Here is a 20,884-nt window from a genome sequence, read left to right on the forward strand (position 1 = left end):
TTTTCTATACAAAAATTTAACGGAAACAGAAAGACTAGCTATGAGAATTCATTCAAAATACATTTATTAATATTTCTATGAGAAGAAGAATATTCGAATGAGTTCCATAATCAATAGTTTAAAAGAATTAAAAGTTAAATTCTTTACCGAAGGGAAAAATTTTGAACATTTATTACAACTAACTACTAAAACAATGAATACAAACCATTAAACGCTTAAAAATTTTTCAATAAAACATTTTCAAGTATAAATTTCATTATATGAAACTTTCTTGACCTATTTGCTCTCATTAACGCGCGATAAAAGTTTGGTTCTGATCCTTGTCTATACTTAATTATATCATACATGGCAAATATATGTATATGATTCTCGACAGGATTAAAGTAATCTATGCAGAAATATTTCTATTTATATAAAGTAACGATAACATAAAGCTGCATAACAACCAAGCTCGTTCTTGTATTCATCTGAAAGAGAGATGAAGAGAGAGAACTTTATAATACTTTATCTATTCTTTATGGCATCGTATACAATTATTTGTTCTTGTATGCGTGTATAAAAAAAGAAGGAAAAGTAGAAAGAAAAATGGTAACCTTCGAACGTCGCAAAGGAACGTAAGTTGAACAAATTTGGTGTTAAATTTAACTCAAACTCGCGACGACATTATTCAAGCCAACTTACACTATAATCAATGATGATGACGACAGAAATCACGATACGATATGCTTTCTTTAAATTCGAATAAACAAAAGTTTTGACAATACAGACAGACGTCGAACATAATAGATCCTTGAACGCCAATTTTGAGTAATTTCTTTCTTTTTTCAAGAAGAAAGAAAAAACAATCTACCTTATACTTAAAAATATATATATATAAATATAGCATGCTTTGATCCCAATAAAAGATTTATTTAAGAAACATTGCGTAAACTTAACAATTCAATCAAAAAATATTCTTTCTCGTCGATCCAATCGCATAATTTCGAGCGAGATCATTTTGTAATATCGTATTTTTAGATTTAGATAATAAACGATTGAAATACGTATCATTTTAGTTTTATTTTTCGTTTCATTATTGGCAAATACAGGACGCATAATGGTCGTTCGAAGCAACGACGATGCGCAATTTCCAAACAAACTAACAATAAGTAAATATATGTTTCTACACAAATACACACGAATACATACATACACACACAAAGAGAGAATCATCGGCTGTCGGAAGTGGCTAACTTTCAGGGACGAACGGAAGAATCCGATACCAGTGATGCTCGTGGACATGGTAGTCACGCTATACCATGAAACAAAGACGATCAGAAGGAGGAGGAAAATCAGAATAGTGGATGGGGGTGAAAGTAAGGGGTAGAGATAGGTGAAATCAGGGTAGCTAGGCGTCGATGTACTCGACAGCTCCTCTGTCCTTTCTCCATGTACCCGTACATGTTATATACCGACGAGCAAGATGCCAAGTTACTTTGCTAAGTTTATCAAACGTGGGGGAGAAACCCTCGAGGATCTTTTTTTCACTCACTTTCAAACGATTTGAGATTCGACCTAGGTCCCCTGATAATTCTATACATTGTTCGGGATAAGATAGTGGAAGAGAAAATAAATTCATTCTTTCATATAAAAAGTGTTAGAAAGTTAGTAAAAAATAAAAGAAAATAAGGTATACATGTTATTATATGTACATGTATTATTATTATTATTATTATGGCTTGAAAAATTGTATTCAAAATTTGTATATAATAAAGAACGTCTAGAATATGCACGTTTTCAGTTTACGTTAAATACATCATTTTTTTATTTTTTTTTTTCATTCCTTATTTTTCCTTACTTCACTTTCTTTTTCTTTCCCCTCTTTTCTCCATTTTGCTGATCAATTCAATCGTATACCGGAGTAAGAACAGATGGTACATATTCGTTGGAATACAGTGTATCTCTTAAATTTGGTAAAACGAAAAAATAAAGTGATTGAGAAAGACGGAGGGAAGGGGAAAGAGACGAATAAAATAGATTTTTAAAATTTATCTCCTGAAATGGATTAAATGGAAGATTGGATTCAAGGAAGGTCTCTTTATTAAATTTAATATTCTGATTTGTGAGATTTATCGATTAGTACAAAAACGAAATTGAATTTGTTCAAACTTGTCGTGACTTAAATAATGATCTCAATAAATTAAGAACAAGCAAAAAAAAAAAAATGTAAGAAAACCGAGAGAAAATAATGATTAGATATTTACCGAGAAAAACAACGATCAATGCGAACACCTTTTTATGGGAAATTAATCACAATTGCGAAAAAATCGCATAACGATGCTGACGACGCCGTTGACGACGACGTTATTACACCACCGTCGTTTATATATACAAAACATACTACGCGTAAAACTCCCTACGAGAAATTTCCATAAATTTACATCGGACTAACGCGAATAATATCCCGAAAAAGGCTTTGAAAATATGCAGGCTTTGCTATAAAAGTTATCAACGATTCTTTCTTTTTCATCTATTTCTTTTTCTCTTTTTCATTTTTATTGTTTTTTCCTATTATCCTAGTAGTACTACTGGTCTAATAAATTTGTACATAAAGTAAAACAAATATAGTACAAGGAAAAATAAAAAGTAATGTAAAGTTTTGCTATTTATTATATGTGTGTGTGAGAGTGGAATTGTTTTTACTAAAAAATCTATATAAATTGACTGGTATTAAATAGGTATAGGTACGAATTGTTTTTTTTTGAAAATGGTATAAATATAATTTTGAAGCAAAACACAAAAATCAGTTAATCATAGACAACTTCTTTTCATATTATTAATAACAAAGCAAAATACGATAAAATATTTTTATGAATTTATCAAAAAAAGTTATTACATAAATGTTTTTTTTGGAAAGTTGTTTATATGTTTTTTCAGAAAGAATAAAAATAACAGATTACAGATTTCTATGTAAAGTAGAACCTTTGTTTGCAAGTATAATTCGTTCCAGAAATGTGTTCGTAATCCAAAACATTCGTAAAATCAAAACGAATTTCGTCAGAAGAAATACATAATGAAGAATTGAATAATTCATTCAACAATTGTGTGTTCATATATTGTAACAAATATAACCATGCGTAATCAAGTTCATTTACTGGACCAACAGACTGTAAATTAAATAAATATCTATCTTATTTATTCATATTTATTCATATAAGAATGATATAAAATACAACATACTAATGTTAGACGTATCACGTACACCCACATCTCACTCTTTCTCTCTCTCTACCTATATTTTTATATAATTTCATCAAATTTTATCACTAAAAAAGTAGAAATATAATAAAAAGAAAGAATCCTGTGATTATTTTATAAAAGACATGATGCAATTCATAATGGATAGGTTGATCAAAATCAATATAATATACCATTTACAAAACGAAACAAATACGTCTCTTACGTTAACTATGTAATAATATAAAGACAAAATCGTGGAAAAGTATATATAGAAAAATAAAGGAAAGGATTCTGTCATCATTTTAGGAAGGACATGGTACAATGGTCGGTGGTTTGGTTGATCGAGTAATCATTTACAAACCATGCTATCGCCTCGATGAGGCTCCCAACTGTGAAAGGGTAGCTTCCTACAGATAGAGAAAGAAGATAGACACAGACTGACAGACAGAAATAGAGAGAGAGAGAGAGAGAGAGTTGGGGTCGATATAGGAAGGAACGCTTGCGCTGTTCGCCTTCGACCACCCTCGCACACTAATATCGTCAAGTTGTCATACTCTCTCTCTCTCTCTCACTCTCACTCTCTCTTTTTCAATCTTACTCATACTTCTCATTCCTCTTCATCTATCTTTTATTAATCCTCGATGGTTTAATTTATTTCTCTCTCTTTCTCTCCTTCTTTCTTTCTTCCTTTCTTCCTTTCAGCTTTCCTCTACGTACCGATAGGAATGCAATGCTTTTCTCCTACCCTTTGTTGATTTATATATATATTAAAGTTGTAAAAAAAATAAAAACTAAGGATAGAAGATCCAATATGATATCTCATAAGCTTACATCATTCATCAAGATTAATATCATTCATTATACGTTACTAGAGCATATTCTCAGGTTGATATGTTCATTATAACGTTCATATCTCTGTAAATACACATTTATCAGAGCACGAAATATTAGTCTCTCTTCTTATTACCATTAACTTCCAATTATTAGTGTCTTGAGAGAAGGAATTAGCCGCGTGTACAATTAAGAACAAGTTTAATTTCTCTCTTAGGTGAGCTTGAATCGCGAAAACGCGATTTGAATTAACTTTAAAACGATTTTTATTGTCTGGTAATGGAGCGAAGATAAATGGAAGTAAAGAGGAAATGTGGTCAATGAAAATTTGTAAGGGCTATTAAGATTTGGATTATAATTTATAATTTAAGAAATCTAAAAATAGCATAACTTTATCTTATATAATAATTTTTTCACTCGTGATTAATAGACAGAACTTAAAAGAGAAATTAAGATTAATCATTAAGTTAGATAGATTGAAAATTATCTTTAGATCTGTAATATATAAAAGGATCGATAAATCGAAAAATAGATTTTTAAAGGAAATTTTATGAAGCTCGGTTATTAAAACGTTTAATAAATACAAGTGTCTTCCCGTATCGCCTTAACGATGAATTTTCATCCATCGTTTCTCTCAAACGCGTTAGATAGATGACATGAAAAATGTGAACATCCTGAAAGGAAATTGTATTGGGTGATATCGGTTAACAAGGAAGATTTTCCGTAGGATTTTCCGTAGGATATTTACCTGGCACCTAAGTAAATTTATTTTCTCGATAAAATGAATCGAATAAACGGCACGACAACCATTTTTCTTTTCTTTTATCTATTTATCACATGTTAGTTATAAATTGTTAATATCTATCATTAGAAAATTATTAATACAAATAATATAAAGACAAATCGGAGATTTATTTTAAATATTTGTAGATAATAATTCGTTATCGATTAAATATTTTACGGGTAAATGTTTTAATCTACTACTATCGATATTCTGTTTTATTTATTTCAAACACCTAAACAAGTATTTCTAAAACAACGATTGATACATAAATCATGCGATTTCGAAACAATCAATTTCCCTTGTTCTTTCCATCGATCCCTCTGAAAGTTTTATAGACGTGTTTGTCCCATTTGTTCGTTTTTCCTCGATTCGTCCTGTAAGTTAAACTCTCCCTGTTTGCGAATGTTATCATGATATCATTAGGACAACTTTTTTCCTATTGAAAAAATACGAAACGCTTCTTTTTAGAAAATTTTGTAAATCTCTCTTTACAGAGAGAGAAAGAAAGAGAGAGAGACTTTTAGAGAAAAACATTTAATTTTCTGAGTAATAAATTAAACAAATAATTCAAAAATACCAAGAATATTTTAATTTACGAATATCACTCGATTGATATTTAAACTCATCAAGTTATAAATTTATAAATCATAAAACATCTCGTTATTGATTTAACGTTAGAGAAAACTTGAAAAAGAAAAAAGGAAAACAAAAAAGAGTATACATATTCATCGATCAATTACGCTGGAAAGTAACGAGTAAAGATATTTCTGTTCGATGCTAACTCGTGTAGTATCCATAAGTGGGACGTTGATTAATTTCAAAAGTCATAGAATATTTACGCATAATTCGTTAGCGCGTACGTTTTCCTCCTTGAAAATACGTTCCATAATCTTTCAAGGAAAATTAGTCGGATGAAACTTCAGAAAGAAATTAATATCGGACAGAATGTAATATTATGAAATGAAAGAGTAAAAAGAATGAGGAATTAAAAAGGGCTAAGAAATTAAAATGAATTTGCATGTTACATAGTTTTACATAATGATAATTGATATTATACGAGAAACGTTAACGAATATAATGAATAATCGAATGACAGGTGGTAAATATTCAAGCACAGAAAATGTGTTATTCAATAGCCTTTTGAATTTTCCCAGAAATATGTACAATTTTCATTTAATAAAAAGATCAAATTACAGGAATACCAAATGAAGTCCAGTGAAACACACTCACATTCACTCATCCATCAAGCTGCTTCAACTAACTTCAATGAATAGGTGATAACGCCCCACGATACATAATACATAGATATATATACACATCAGCTCTTTCTCGTATCATTCGAATTGATTTCCTCGTGATTTCCCGATCACACACAGTCAGTACGAATGTACTCCATTAGTGAACCGTCACTGAAATCGTTTCACCGAAATTCTCGACGAAAAACGAAACGGTTGTCCTTTTTTTTTCTCTTTCTTACCATCTGCTTTTAACGAAGTTAATTAGTCCAACCTGCTCTTCGATAACTGAGTGATAAACATGAGGTAACATTTAATTATCTCTCTCGTGTTTACCAGTGAAATCTCGATGTAAAATCGATCTTGATTAGATACACGTTAGAATCAAAAGATGTTCGTTGTCTTGACTGATAAAACCAACTGATTTTTCTTCCCGTGTGTTCTAACGTTTACATGTTTACTTGATCGACGTTCTTAGTTGTCTTTCGTTTGTTTGTAGTTTGTTTTCGTAAAAAAGTGTTTCGTTGAATCATTGATAATACGTGACTTGTTGCCGAAGATCAAACCGGTGTCAGTGTAAATAGTCGTTTCATCGATCACCTGTTGTTCCCATGTTGGAATAGATTTTTCATCGAACAAAATAAAAAAAAAAACAATGTAACAAACAATGTGTTTCTTTAAAAGTCGTGGGAGTGTACTTAATAAAATACTTACACCTATAAATATATTATGTTTAAAAAAGAAAATAAATATTATTCATTTAACGTACATGTACATAGAATATATCCACATGGGTAGTACAATCATAATTATCATAAGACTGATGGTAACAGATGATCTTTATATTTAAAATTTTCAAACTCGATTTTTTTGTTTAAACGAGCCTTCAAATGATAAAATATTTTGGTTTTTTTTGTGTTTTACGTAAAAACAATCATCTTTAAACCGGTTTTATTATCTATATGTATATTTTGAAAAAATGAAGTGAATCTATAATTTTAGATTACGAGAGAATGATTTAGTTTCGTTTGAATTTGTAATATATTACTTACGCAACCGTAACACTATTTCTTCTCGTATTTCTAACAAATGTATACAACAATGTATAAAGACTAACTTGATCCAATAACTTCGTTGTAGTCAAAAGCATAATAGAAAATACAAGAAACAAGGAGGACGTGAGAATCGATAAAACGAAACGTTTGGTACGCACGTACGCTTTTCTCATCGTGAACTGGAAAGAACACTGGTAACATTGCAAACTATACGAGAAAGTTAATGTTTCCGTATACCGTGAGAATCGGTTATCGCAATTTCCGTCTGTTTTGAAGTCGCGGTTGAATGAGTTAAATGTTAACGTAACAAAAGAGATAAAAATGCAACCTGTCTGCTTCGGTAATTTTTCTTTCTTTTTTTCAATTTTTTTCAACACATGAAAATAAAATAAATAATAAATAAACTCTCTCTCTCTCTTTTTTATATATGCACATATACGGAAGATAATTTAAAATAAAAATCAAGTATGCAAGATGTAATGAAACATTTAAAATGTTTTTCGATAAAATACATTTAAAAGTAATTGATATATATAAGTTGTCTTACTAATCGTACCGACTTATTATAAATATAAAAAAATAAAAAGTCGGAATATTGATAAAGCAAACAAAAAAAAAAGAAAAAGAACAAAAAATATATATATATATATATGAATATTTTTACAACGATAAACATTCGTATTCGTTCGTTCAATAGCACTTCCTCGACAATCGTACGTTTGAACGTGAATTTAATTTTGCACTGACCACAGTGAAGTACGCATTGGGAATCGTTTGAATTCTTGAAAGCGAATGGAATGTGTAATGGTTACGCTTCTAGAATGAAGCGTGTTAAACGCTCGAAGCAATTCTCTCGGATATCGAAACTCATCGTTGCATAATATAAATAAAACTGCTCAATGGAATAAAACAAATATAATGAAAAAAGATGACGTCAACAATGCTTGCCTATTTTTAATATATTTTCCTTTGATATTCCCTTTTAAATCTAACCTATGCAGCTATAGGAATTATACTTTCCGAAATAAAACTACAAAATATTACATGTTCTTTTTTAACAATAAAAACACAAACCTCTTTTTCCCTTATCTACATCCTTTTTTCTAAACATATACTTATTATTTAAACAAAGAGGAAATCTTGAACAAATGATATTTATAAGATTAGAGTAAATAGTTTTTTATACTGTGAAAAACTATTCGCAGTAGTACGAGCTTATGTTTAATCAGACAAAGCTATTTGATGTATCGTTCGAATCAAATGTGCTAAATTCTAACACGAGAATTTCATCATAAATTTGTTTTAACAATAAATTCATTGATCACAAATCGTTCACAGATCAAAACGATTAATACTACTTTAAGAATTGTTTTCAATTTTTTCTATCATTTGATTAAAACTTAACTTTTAATATTTCAAATAAATTTTCCAGATAATTATCCTTCATTCCAATAAATGATAACAATTTTTACAATTGTTAAATAATAAATGGTACAATTATGTATAAAATTGTGTATTCATTTTTTGGTATTTTTAATTTATTGAAGTTGAAATTGATTTGGCAAAAAAAAGGCCTAAATACGATATTTTTATTAAGAAAACAATAAAAAGATATAAAATTTCGTTGCGTTTATCTTTCGATGACTATTTTGTAAGAGATAAAAATAACGAGAAAAGAAAGTGAACATGAAAAAAAAATATCAATTGATCCTAAACCGTTGAGTCAAACACGGAAAAATTAAAATAACAATGGCATACAAAGAGTCCGGATAGAAGGGAAACAAAAGGAAACAATTATGACAACTCCCTGGGAAACTATTTGCACGACGTTTAAAAGAGACAAAAGAGTACTGATGATTGGGAAAAAAAGAAATGGAAGGTAGATAAAAAATAAAGAAGAAGAAATAGATGAAAGGGGTAAAGAAGGGATTAAAAAAAAGGGAAGAAGGATGACGGGATATCCAAATAAAAGGACAGAAGCATAGAACATCCATTAGGTCAGAAGACAAGCGTGAGATCGAAAGGCCTGGAACACCAGGACAAAATGAGAACTATATAACCATAATAGTAATGGGCTTAAAAGCAACAGGCAGCCAATCAATAACCGGCCTCCTGCCAAAGTTAAAACTTTCGCAAAATATATTTGACGTAGATTTTTCTTACTATTCAAAATGAATATTTATCGTTTCATATAAATCAACAAAGATAACCACGAAATACCAAGACAAGTAAATGCATATAATTTTATTTTTATCGACATTTTTTTGGGCGTTTTTTAATTCTCTCTTTTTTTTTATTTTTGTTAATCCGACTGTATTGCGTATATACATTTTCAATTTTCGCTGTATAAAATAGAATATCGGTGATCGATATTTACATTTGCGATACGTTTGACGTGATCGTTTCATCAATTAATCAAAGTCAGTCATCCTTGACGTATGTTTTACGTAAATTAAAAATACCATTACGTTATATCATTAATACAAATCATATATATGTACTTCAGCAGAATATTAAACAACGAGACCGTATAAAAATAAAAATCTATCGTAAAAAAAAATATTGTTTAATTAATTATCTAATAAATAAAATAAGTTTCGAATGAATAATTCGCTTAACATTGAGGAGGACAGAAGAAATAATACGAATTTGCCCTTTTCGCTACTTCCGTTGAATTTTTTCGTCGTTAAAATGGTCTCTGCGTTGCACTCATGCAACCGTTGCACTTAGAAAACTGGATTAGACGTCGAAACTGTTTTAATGTAACGTAGGTAAATTAAAGGAAAGAAGAAGCACACAAAATACACGAAGCAATTAGAAAAGTTCATTAAACACCGCAGGAGAAACGTAGGACTTCAGTAATACGAATTTCACACCGGTCTCGCTCCAATTCTCAAAATCTGCCAGTGAAATTTATCTTCCCTTTTTTAACTAAAATCAAGAGAGATAGAGTTATAGAAATGTAGAAAAAGAAACAAAAAAGCGACGATAACGTGTTTCGAGCTAAAGCAAAAGAAAAAGTTTCAAAAAGGTTTTTCGTAAACCTTTATCGATTTCCAAGACCTACTTGGCTTTGTACTTTTGCTCAATATCCAATCATAAAGGATATATAATACTTTCCTTTATATTCTATCTCATTCTCTTTTACCCCTTTCCCCCGCCTTTTCCCCTCTTCCTCATCTTATTTCGTTGCTTTTTTTCTCCAGAGTTCGCAGACTTTTTATTTTCAAAAGTTAAGCCAGAATAAATGTGGAAACGGACACAAAGGATTCTACTACTTCGGTAAAATCAATATTCTATGAAAAGAAAATAATTCGTCTTAAAAAGAGTATCCCCTAGTTTTTTTAACACATTAAAAGATCTCCAAGAGAAATATTCCTTTATTGATTAGTTTTGTTAAAGAAAAGCAATTGAATCGATAACGAATAGAATTTGTTTTACAGTTATTAAAATTCATCGTTAACGATAACGCAATTAAGTCATGTAAAATTATACACATTTATTATGATGTATTTAGAAATAAATAATATTTAAAATTAAAATTTAACATTTATTTAAATTTTAATTATAATAAAATTCATGCAATCTCTGACTCACCGTTGCGTGAACTTTGTGATCGTTCTTACCATAAAATTGAATAATAACAATTCAAAACTCACCTGAAACAGAAAAATAAGATAATGTTAGTACATATACCAAAGTACGAATAAATTTGATGGAAAATAAAGTAATGATTTATTTTCTTTCAAAATACGTTTATCCAGCGAGATATGATCTCGAACCTTCATATGATATTATTATCAACCGAAAATAAAAAGCTCGACAGAGACGAAATATAGTAATTTTCTATCGTACCGACGCGATGATAAGAAAGAAATCTACAGAGCTTTCCTTGCAAGCTTTATCGGCGAAACAAACCTTACCGAGTTTAGAGTACACCACGTGTACGTTTTTCAATTTGAAAGATACCAGCAAGTAGAAGAAAAATATAAACCAAAAAAAATTCGAAGCATTTTAATATAAAAATTCGAAACGTAATTATTCTCATAAATTATATAAAATATTAATATAATTAGAAATAATAACGTTATCAAATCTGAATATTAATTTATTTCGATAAGATTATGTTTTCAAGTTAAAAAAATTGTTATTTAAAATTTGTCAAAGTTTATATGATTGTTATATTTTGTAATAAAAAGAAAAAACGCGCGCGTGTGGTGTTTCAAATGAATACATCAAATTATTATGACAAATCTATGCATACTATCGTATACACGTAACAGTGCTCACTCTGTTATGAACAAGGATGTATTTCCGCGTGTATACTAGTTACGAGCGACCATCAATTAAGTACTTTATCCTCGACCGAAATTTAAACCAAAACACAGGTCATTCGGGAAATGATTTAAACAGGATTTAAAGATAAAAACCTAAAAGTTCGATCCATACTATTATCATTAGTTTGTATAGTTAAATATTTCTTTCTATATATATTATTTGTGATAACAATTTTGCAAGTCTATATCCATTCAAGTTTGTTATCAGGAATTCAAAAAACCACTTCTATTTATTTCCCAGTGAAAATAATAAATAACTCTTAATTGCTTTTTTTCTATTATAAATAATATTTTTCGTATGTTTTTCACATTATGAAAAATGTATAACTACCGAATCATAATAGGTAAAATTTTTAATGTATATTTTTTTGCATGCATAATAATTTAAAAAAATGAACAATTTATTTCTTATCGTAAGTAATATTTCATTAGGTTTAATCTGTTTATCTGACGATTAATTTTGTAAACAACCGCAATAGATTTTATCTTAATAAATTTTATAAAATACATAATATACAGGATATTTACGTACACATCAAATTGATTATTAATTAATCATATATAATGTATTCCATTATTTTATAAACATCAATAACAGATGTTTCTCCTAAAATAAATCCTCGTTGAAAAATTAATAAATTAATATATTATCGATAGAACGTTATTAACGAATATTAACTGATGATACAATTACAACGAAATCAGCGTGATAAAAAAAGAAAAGAAAACAAAATTATCATTGAAAAAACGCGAGGGATTAGTGAAAACAAATAGATTAAGAATTATATCCCGCGAAATTGAAAAAAAAATTCTCAAGAGTATTACGGAAAAAATATTATGAAATAGGGAACGATCCTTTTTCTTGAATGAACATGTTTCAGTATTTACGCGTATAATTACTCTCGTGCTTTTACATTCATATTAAAAAAAAAAAAAAAAAAAAAAAAAGAAGAAATATTTCATGGAAAAGTAATCCTCATAAATCAAATGGAAAAAAATACGACGCGATACGACGAAATTGTACAATATTCAATAACGAATACGTTTATTATTTATTATTCTTTTTTCGATATTCTTAATTCGATTCGAATTTATTATTTCTTTTTTCGATTAATTAGTAAAAGTTTTGCGTAACGTTTTTTAACGGAGAAGGGCGAGGGTGAGGGGGTGATACGGATTTCAATCTACAATATGGATTATGAAAAAAAAAAAGAAGCAACGATTACAATTTGCTCAAAAATGCTCGTCGTTCAAAGAAAGCAATTATTGACAAAGAATAAATATGAAAGTTTATATTCTGTTTTTATCAAATAAAAAACTAAAATTCCGTGTACATCTCGTTGATCGCATCAAACGTATGGATTTTATAAAATAAATTTCATTTGTAATACTTTTTCAAATAATACCTCAATTAAAAATTGTAATTCAATGCACGTGTTTTTGATTAACCAATAATCGTAAACAATAACATTAATAATTCTAAATAAAATTACATTAAATATCCTCAAATATTGTCCATATATATTCTATACACGTCAGATTATATCCTACATAATATATCTCAATGATAATTCAAGAGGAAAAGAAAAAAATGTTCGATCTAAATGATATTATTAAGGGGGGAGGGTAGGAAAAAAAGACGAAACGAAAAAATGGTTATTTAATGCGAATTTACCTGCCGCAACGCTAGCAAAACGATCAATTCTTACTCGGCCGTTTACGATGCACCCGCGTGAAACACATTTACCTGCCGACAGGTTGATGACTGCCGTCTAACAGGTCGATACCGACTCGGAACTGCATTGCAGACACACCAACTAACTTGGAGGACTCCGTGAAAAAAAAAGTTCGAGCCGCCGTTACTATTATTTTCTAGCACTTTTAAAAAGACGAAAGTAGTCAAGTAAAAAAGAAAAGAAGAAAAACGCATACAGATAAATGATGACAAGTCGTTCGAAAAAAAGAAAGAAAAAACCAAGAAAATAAAAAAGAGAAGTTCAAGGTCGATGAAGGGAATGCATTTTCTTCCTTTTTTTTTTTGTTCGTAACAAAGATTAACTCTCAAAGGGGAAAATATCGTAGCCATTTTTTATTGAGAGGATAACTGAAAAAAAAAAAAAAAAAACAGAATAAAATGAAAAATAATACCCTCATAATGTTTCCGATACATTTTCTCTCTCTCTCTCTCTTTCTCTCTTTGTACAACAAATAAAATACGTTTAAATGTATTCACCTTCTGCTGCACACCTGCTGACGGTATCATTACACTGATTTTCACAACAGTATCATTGTATCAACTTTTAATTTAACCTATGATCAAACGTTGCAAAATCGACCTATCGAATATTTTGTCGTAATCCTATCCCCTAGATGCATAGGTAACTATATTTGAATGTTTAATCAATGACCGTAGTGCAGCATTTAATCAATGGCCAATAGTGTAGCATCCGCATCGACAGCACTCGATAAACCTGCAGTATATAACGTTGGTCTTCTCTTTTTTTTTCTTTTTTTTTTTCATTTTTTTTCTTTTCTCTTCTCAACGTAACACTTTATAACAACCTTACGCTGGACAGTCTGACACATTTGAGTGATAAAACGAGCCGTTATTTGAAAAAATAATGCGATATAAAAGAAACTCAATATAGCATGTAAATAGTAAAACTATATGCATATTTGACTTATGTTAATATTCCTTTTTTTTTTCATACGATCAACAAGTAGTAAAACGTTCCTTGGTAATAACCTCTCTGATGAATCTCTTACTCTATAGGTATATGTTAGGATATGTATATATCTGATCAAAAGAGGGTTACAAATCATCAAACGCTCCCTCTTGTCGCTGGCTGAATTCTTGTTACAGATCGGTTCTTGATAAAAGCCTAGCGTGTGCCACAATATAACCTACCTACTATCGTTATGTAAATTTTCGAAATACACTTGCATGTCTCTCTATGGCAATGAGAATTGTCCAAAACTACTCTGCAGTCTTTGCGTGTGAAAATGAAAATTTATTATTAAGATCCGAAACACAAAAAAAAAAAAATCATTGAGAGATAAAGAGAAAGAAGAACAATGATTAATAAATACCAAAGTTCTTTTCATGTATTCTTTATTGAATAAAATCGTAAACATTTCGTAATTATAAATTTAATAAATTATCAATATTCAAGAGTAATTGACCTCGTATCTCTGTTCGTGTTTTTAATTTTATCATTGGAAACGATCTTATGAAGCTTTAACAGGAAAGTTCCTTCAAAACTGAGAAATCTCGACAAATCTTGATACCATTTTCGGCACGTTTAATTCACGATAGTAACATATAATATTACATAGACACAAAATAATTTTGAAAATTATAACTGGTAGGGAAAATTGTTTTAAATAAAAATGGATTTTTCGTCAAAGAGGGTAACGAGTTATGTCACGGGAACAATTTTTTTCCAGCAGATTTGAAATTCATCGTAACTTTTTTAAATTGAAATATGCATTTTTGAAAACCTACAAGTTTAAATCGCTTTAAAACAATTTCAAAAGTTATCTGTAATACATTGAAGATCACAAATATATATAGAAAAAAAAAAATAGATTAAAAATTTTTGTAGATGTTTTCCTAACAGAATACTCGCGGTTTTAATCATTTAATTGAAAATTCTTTTTCTTTGTTGCTCTCTTAGCTCTTATCAACTATTTTTCGTGTACGCTGTTTATTTTTTTAATTTAATTTTATAATTTAAAAATAAGCAGGACACAATGAACGACATGCATGAAAAATAATCATAATTTGACATCTCGGCTTAAATAATTAATACTTTCGCGTAATTTCAATTTATTTAAACAATATTTCGTGTACCTTGGTTATAAAACTATATTAATTATATAATATTACATTTGTTTAAACGATAGATCGCAAGAAACGAACGGTAATTTACATACAATTTAAAATGGATAAGAGGGAGGTAACGTCACATAAGTTGAAACTTAATTGACTTTGACACATGACAGTTTAGTATTCTCTTAGAACTTGACTAATAAACATCTTTCGTGCTCGAACACTTTATTAGATTATACTAAACATTAATTTAAATTTGATATTTCTCGTTCCTTTATTATATTATATTAACATTTAAATAATAATTTATTTGCTTAAACATTACATCGTGTATAGTAAACGGTAATTATAAAATAATCCTAATTCGAAATCTCGATTCGCGTAAATATTGAAGTTATTTTAAATTAGCTCTAATTATATAAAATAATGGTAATATTAAATTTAATTTGAATAGTAGCATCATTGAGAGGGAGTCCTTCATAAAGCAACCTCCATGTGATAATACCAGGGTTGAAAATATAATACTTACGATCTATTATTATGTCTAGTCTCCTTATTTTCTTCAATCTTTATTCCTTCTTTTTTTCATGATATAAATATTAACGTATCAATGGCTGCAAATTTCGAAACTTTTCTCACGTGTTTTACGAGAGTTAAATCAACGACAAATTTCTCCACCATTATTTCTACCAAAAATAATCAATACAAATAAATAATAAAGACGAATTGAGATAAAATAAATCTAAATATATATATATAGATCTTATTCGATAGCTATAATCATTCTTCTTTCTTACCCTCCATTTTATTTCTTTTTTTTCCCTACGTGATCCATATCATTGAAATATCAGCACGCACCTAATACTTATATGCATGGGGACGCAATATAAAGCTTCTACCTGAACGCGATTCACAATAAATTCATCAAATCGTTCTACCATGAGATGAACCAACTAAATTGAGAGAAAAAAGAATAAATAAATATAATAAATAAATAAATAAATAAATAAATAAAGAAAAGAAAGAATTTTAAAAAAACAATGATAACTTTTACGACGTTCCAAACAATTAATTATAATAATTGAACAGATTATTCGTATTAAATTTGATATAACTCGTTTTTCATTCTTTCCCAAAAAATATTTTTATTTACTCAACGAATCGTCGAATTAACGACTCCTCCAATTCGACTCTCGTGTACGATAGAAGTACTAACTCAAGTACTCGTTCGCTCTCTCTCTCTCTCTCTTTCTTTTTCAACGACTACTTGGCCGTGTTCTATTTTTATCTGATGCAATAAAGTGAAAACGATTAAATACAGGAAAAATAAAGTTAAGCTAGATCATAGAATACCACAAATTAATTTCTACGAATATTGTTTATCTCTTTTACTTTCCCATAAAATTTTCTCTCTCTCTCCCTTAAAACAAAACAAAAAAAAACATATGAATTGAAGATAAACGAAGGTAATGTTAGTTCATCGTTTTTTGGATGAAAAGGTAACGGAGAACTTTCACAATTTTTCTCATCGTCGTAGATTTTCTTTCTTCACAACATCGATCATTTTTTCAACCACCCCCACTCATTCCCTTCCCCATTATCTTCTTCCCCATTATCTTCTTCCCTTTATCCTATTGATAAAGTTCATTCTCTTTCTATAAGAAGACTACAAGAAGGTACTCGAAGTTAGAGACTCTTCTTCTTCTGCTTTTCATAAAGATGAAAATTAGAAGAATAATCGAGTTACGTTTGAAAGGGAATATTTGATTTGAGAAGTATAGTATGTCAACTTGTATATTAGAAACACATCTCATTTCTTTTCCTTTTTTTTTGTTTTCTTTCTTTCTCTCTCTCGCACACTATATATATATATATATATTTATCTCTATCTTTTTCTCTCTATCTATCCACCTTTCAAACCTTCTACATTTTCATTTCGCGATTACGTTCGAAGTAACGATTTTATCCAGTCGTTCGTAAAATAGACTTTACCTCATTATTATAACTTAACGGAACGTGGATCCGTTTTTGAAAACACGTGGCCCGATCGATAAAGAAGAATTTGATGCTGAAAAAGCATCAAGAGAGAAAGAGAAAGAGAGAGTGAGACGAAAATGAGATCGCGCTTTAAGCAGCAATATTTGGTTCACCAAAAATAAAGGTAACTTCTATGTATATAATTATCTGTTTTGAAACTCCCACATACGTATTTAGGATTAAATTGACAAATATAAAATATCGCATTGACATCTATAAAATATTGTACAAATATAAAAAGAAAAGAGGAAATAATATATATTAATATAAAAAATAACGATTTTACAATTACATAAAAAATATCATACAAATATCTTTAACTATATTTAGAATTTCTATGAATGTATCTTATAATACTTAACGATACCAGGCATGTATTATGAACATAAAAGAAATATAATGAAATAAAGTATATTATATTAACGTGTTTTCATTGCAAGCACGTAGATACTATGTACAGAAGTTTTTTTTAAAAATTTTCAATTTCTAACGATAAACAAATGATCGAATTGAACAACAAACCGAAAATTTCTGATCAATATTACCCGTTGGGCCTTCTACAATATCATTATAACTTGAATTTAAAGCGTGCTTCATAATGTTATTCATATCATAAAGTTTGACAACTTAATGAGGATTTACCAATCAAGTTCCACTAACATAACGTCATACGTCGTTATTTCATACGACGAGATTTACCTTGTCGAAATAATAACCAACGAGATAATATATCAGCATCTTACGAAAACATACATTTAATAAAATTCGTTTTATATATGTTACATAGCTTTACGTAATTATTCGTTTAAATGCTCGAGAAACGTTTTCCGTTTTTACCGCTAAAATAATTTCGATTTTACATACGTTGATATGAATCGAATAACAATAAGAAAAAATATTTAAAAAATATATAAATAGAAGAAAAAAGAAATCTTTCAGAAGAATGAAATGTTATAGAAGATAGATATCCATGAAACGTACATAATTTACAAAAGTAATTTTAGCCTATCCAGAATGATCTCGTGTCTTAGAATAGAACAAAGTAAGTACGTATTATTATTACTACTACTACTACCATTACTGCTACTACATTTTCTCTATGACGAGATCAGGTACTGCAACAACGGTGAAAGTACATACCTGGCCCCGATTCAAAATGCAGCTCTCTTTTATCGCTCCTAATACGTAATGTTTTTATCACTGACATATTTCTCTGCCAACCTAATATCTATACAGAATCTCATCGAGAATCGATCTCAACCAACCCCGTATTCTGCGGCCTGACATTCGACAATTTCTTGCGACTAAATATATTCCCGTACATACAAAACTAATTGTAAAACAATATACGAGAAAATACAAAACAAAATTATAACAATGTTATAGCGTTTACCGTTGTAATGGTGTGTTGTCCGTTGTTATGAGTGTTAGTTGAGAGACTCGATTTTACAAACTTTGGATAAAAATATTGATTAAACTTGTTACTTTAATGTTATTTCAAATAATTAGAGAAAATAAATAAATTCACAACGAACAAATGAAATTTACGAACATTTATATTCAACAATATATTTTAACGTTTAATTACCTCGTTTATGTATGTAAATATATGTGTGTGTCTCTATGTGGAAAGAATATTTAGATTTATTTACAATTCATTTGATATGTTAAATCAATTTGACGTTACACGAACGCATGATTAATTTTAGAAGAAAAATATACGCGAGGTCTTTCTATCTCTTTTTCCTTAAGTTTAGAACGTTTCGTGCAACAAAAACAAAAACGGAAGTTAGGTTAGACATGCTTGCGAACGATAATGAAACATGGCACGAGCATGATATCAAAAGTATAGACAATTTTAGGTATACTTATGGAAAGAATTTAACGTGAACAGACTGATTCTTATAATTAAGTAAGGAAATATATTTAAAATAATACTTTTGCTACAAATACACGTTGCAATACAAGTTAAAAGATTATTTTCAATCAAGAATTATACATTAGATCATTAAATATTTAATGTCTAATTTCTAACTTATTTTTACAGCAACAAGACGTTTTATACTTAATGACCTGATATTAATCAACGAAATTTATAATTTTTCATGTAATTAATAATAAAAATTTGTATTGTAAATATTTATTAGATTTTCTATAGCACGGGTAAGTTTTCATAAACGTTGAAAATGTTTCAGAAAAAAATAAAGAAAAAAGAGAAGAAAAAGGAAAGGTAAACAAATAAAGGAAGGAAAACTTCATTATTTATCATAATTACGTCGCATGTTGCGTGCTATGAGAAAAATTTAATTTCATTGAAATATAAATAGTAATAAAGAACGTAGAAGAAAATCTTGGTAAGGAAAGGTTAGAAACTTTCGTTAAAAATGTTGCTGTTCGTAATCCTCGATTTTTCTCGAATATTTCCTGAGACAAAAAACTCATGTGAACTTTATGATAACCGTACTAACAAACGTAATTTCCTAAGCTTCATATCGCGAGATAACGTCGAAATAATATTCTCTCGGGAAAGATCATTATCATCGAAACGTTGAGCATGATTGCAGTGTGAAAAAATATAGCAATTATTAGTCTAAATTTATACTTTAACAAAAAGAAAAAAACACACATTTCTGCAATAATATAAAAGCATTCTTAAAGACTATTTAATCAAGCAAGATTTTATATTTATATCATATGTCTAATTTTTCACTCATTCTCTTTTTCTTTCTTTATAATTATAACCATTACAAAAAAATACATAAGAAAAAACTGTGGAAAAACATAAACAAGTATAAAGAAAATAGGAAAACAAAAACAGTAACAATTTTACCCTCCTTTTACTTTGGCCTGAAGGAGTGAAAAAAAAAAAGAAAAACAAGTGGCATTTAAAATTCTAACGAAATATCAAGGCCCTTCTTTTCTTAACCTTTTTGTATCCCTTATATCTATGCGTTCAAGCGACAAATTATAAGTTTCGTCAAACGTTCATAAGAACTGTACTATACTACATATCTCTCGAAAAAAATGAGAAAAAGAGATAGAGAAAGAGAGAGAGAGAGAGAGAGAGAGAGAGAGAGAGAGAAAGAACAATAAAAAAAAAGGAAAAACTCGAAAAATCATGCTCAGCTACTTTTTCGTCGGAGATTGGAGAATCATTGAAATTAAAGCTTTATTTCGTTTCCATCAATCCGATCCGATCCAATTGTAAAAAAGAAAAAAAAAACAAAATAGAAGTTTCGATCAAAGTAGCACATTCAAAAGCTGTTATACACGTTCAAACTTGTTGCGATGCATGTACCGAAAGCTTACTTCCATGAAACCTACATCAGTATCGGTTTGACTATACATTATTGATTTATCTCAGTTTGTCTTGTGACGCCGACATTGAAACACGTGTTATTTACCTGCATCGATGCAATTTACTTTTAATAGCGATTTTTACTTAGACTATCAACACATATGATAGCATGAAATTTAAACAACTATGAACTTCTACCATGCAACATATTTCCACGTGTATATATAAAGAGCTTTAATAATTTATATTTTTATTA

At 29.0% G+C, this 20,884-nt stretch overlaps 1 protein-coding gene across 2 annotated transcripts in view; it reads right to left on the reverse strand.

Annotated features, from left to right (window-relative positions):
* The window catches only part of LOC122519564 (cAMP-specific 3',5'-cyclic phosphodiesterase, isoforms N/G), a 328,446-nt gene that overhangs the window by 265,262 nt on the left and 42,300 nt on the right, over positions 1–20,884 (reverse strand). The window lies entirely within an intron of this gene.

Source organism: Polistes fuscatus, unplaced genomic scaffold (assembly GCF_010416935.1).
Source record: "Polistes fuscatus isolate 324 unplaced genomic scaffold, CU_Pfus_HIC Scaffold3, whole genome shotgun sequence".
Classification (NCBI taxonomy): Eukaryota; Metazoa; Arthropoda; class Insecta; order Hymenoptera; family Vespidae; genus Polistes; species Polistes fuscatus.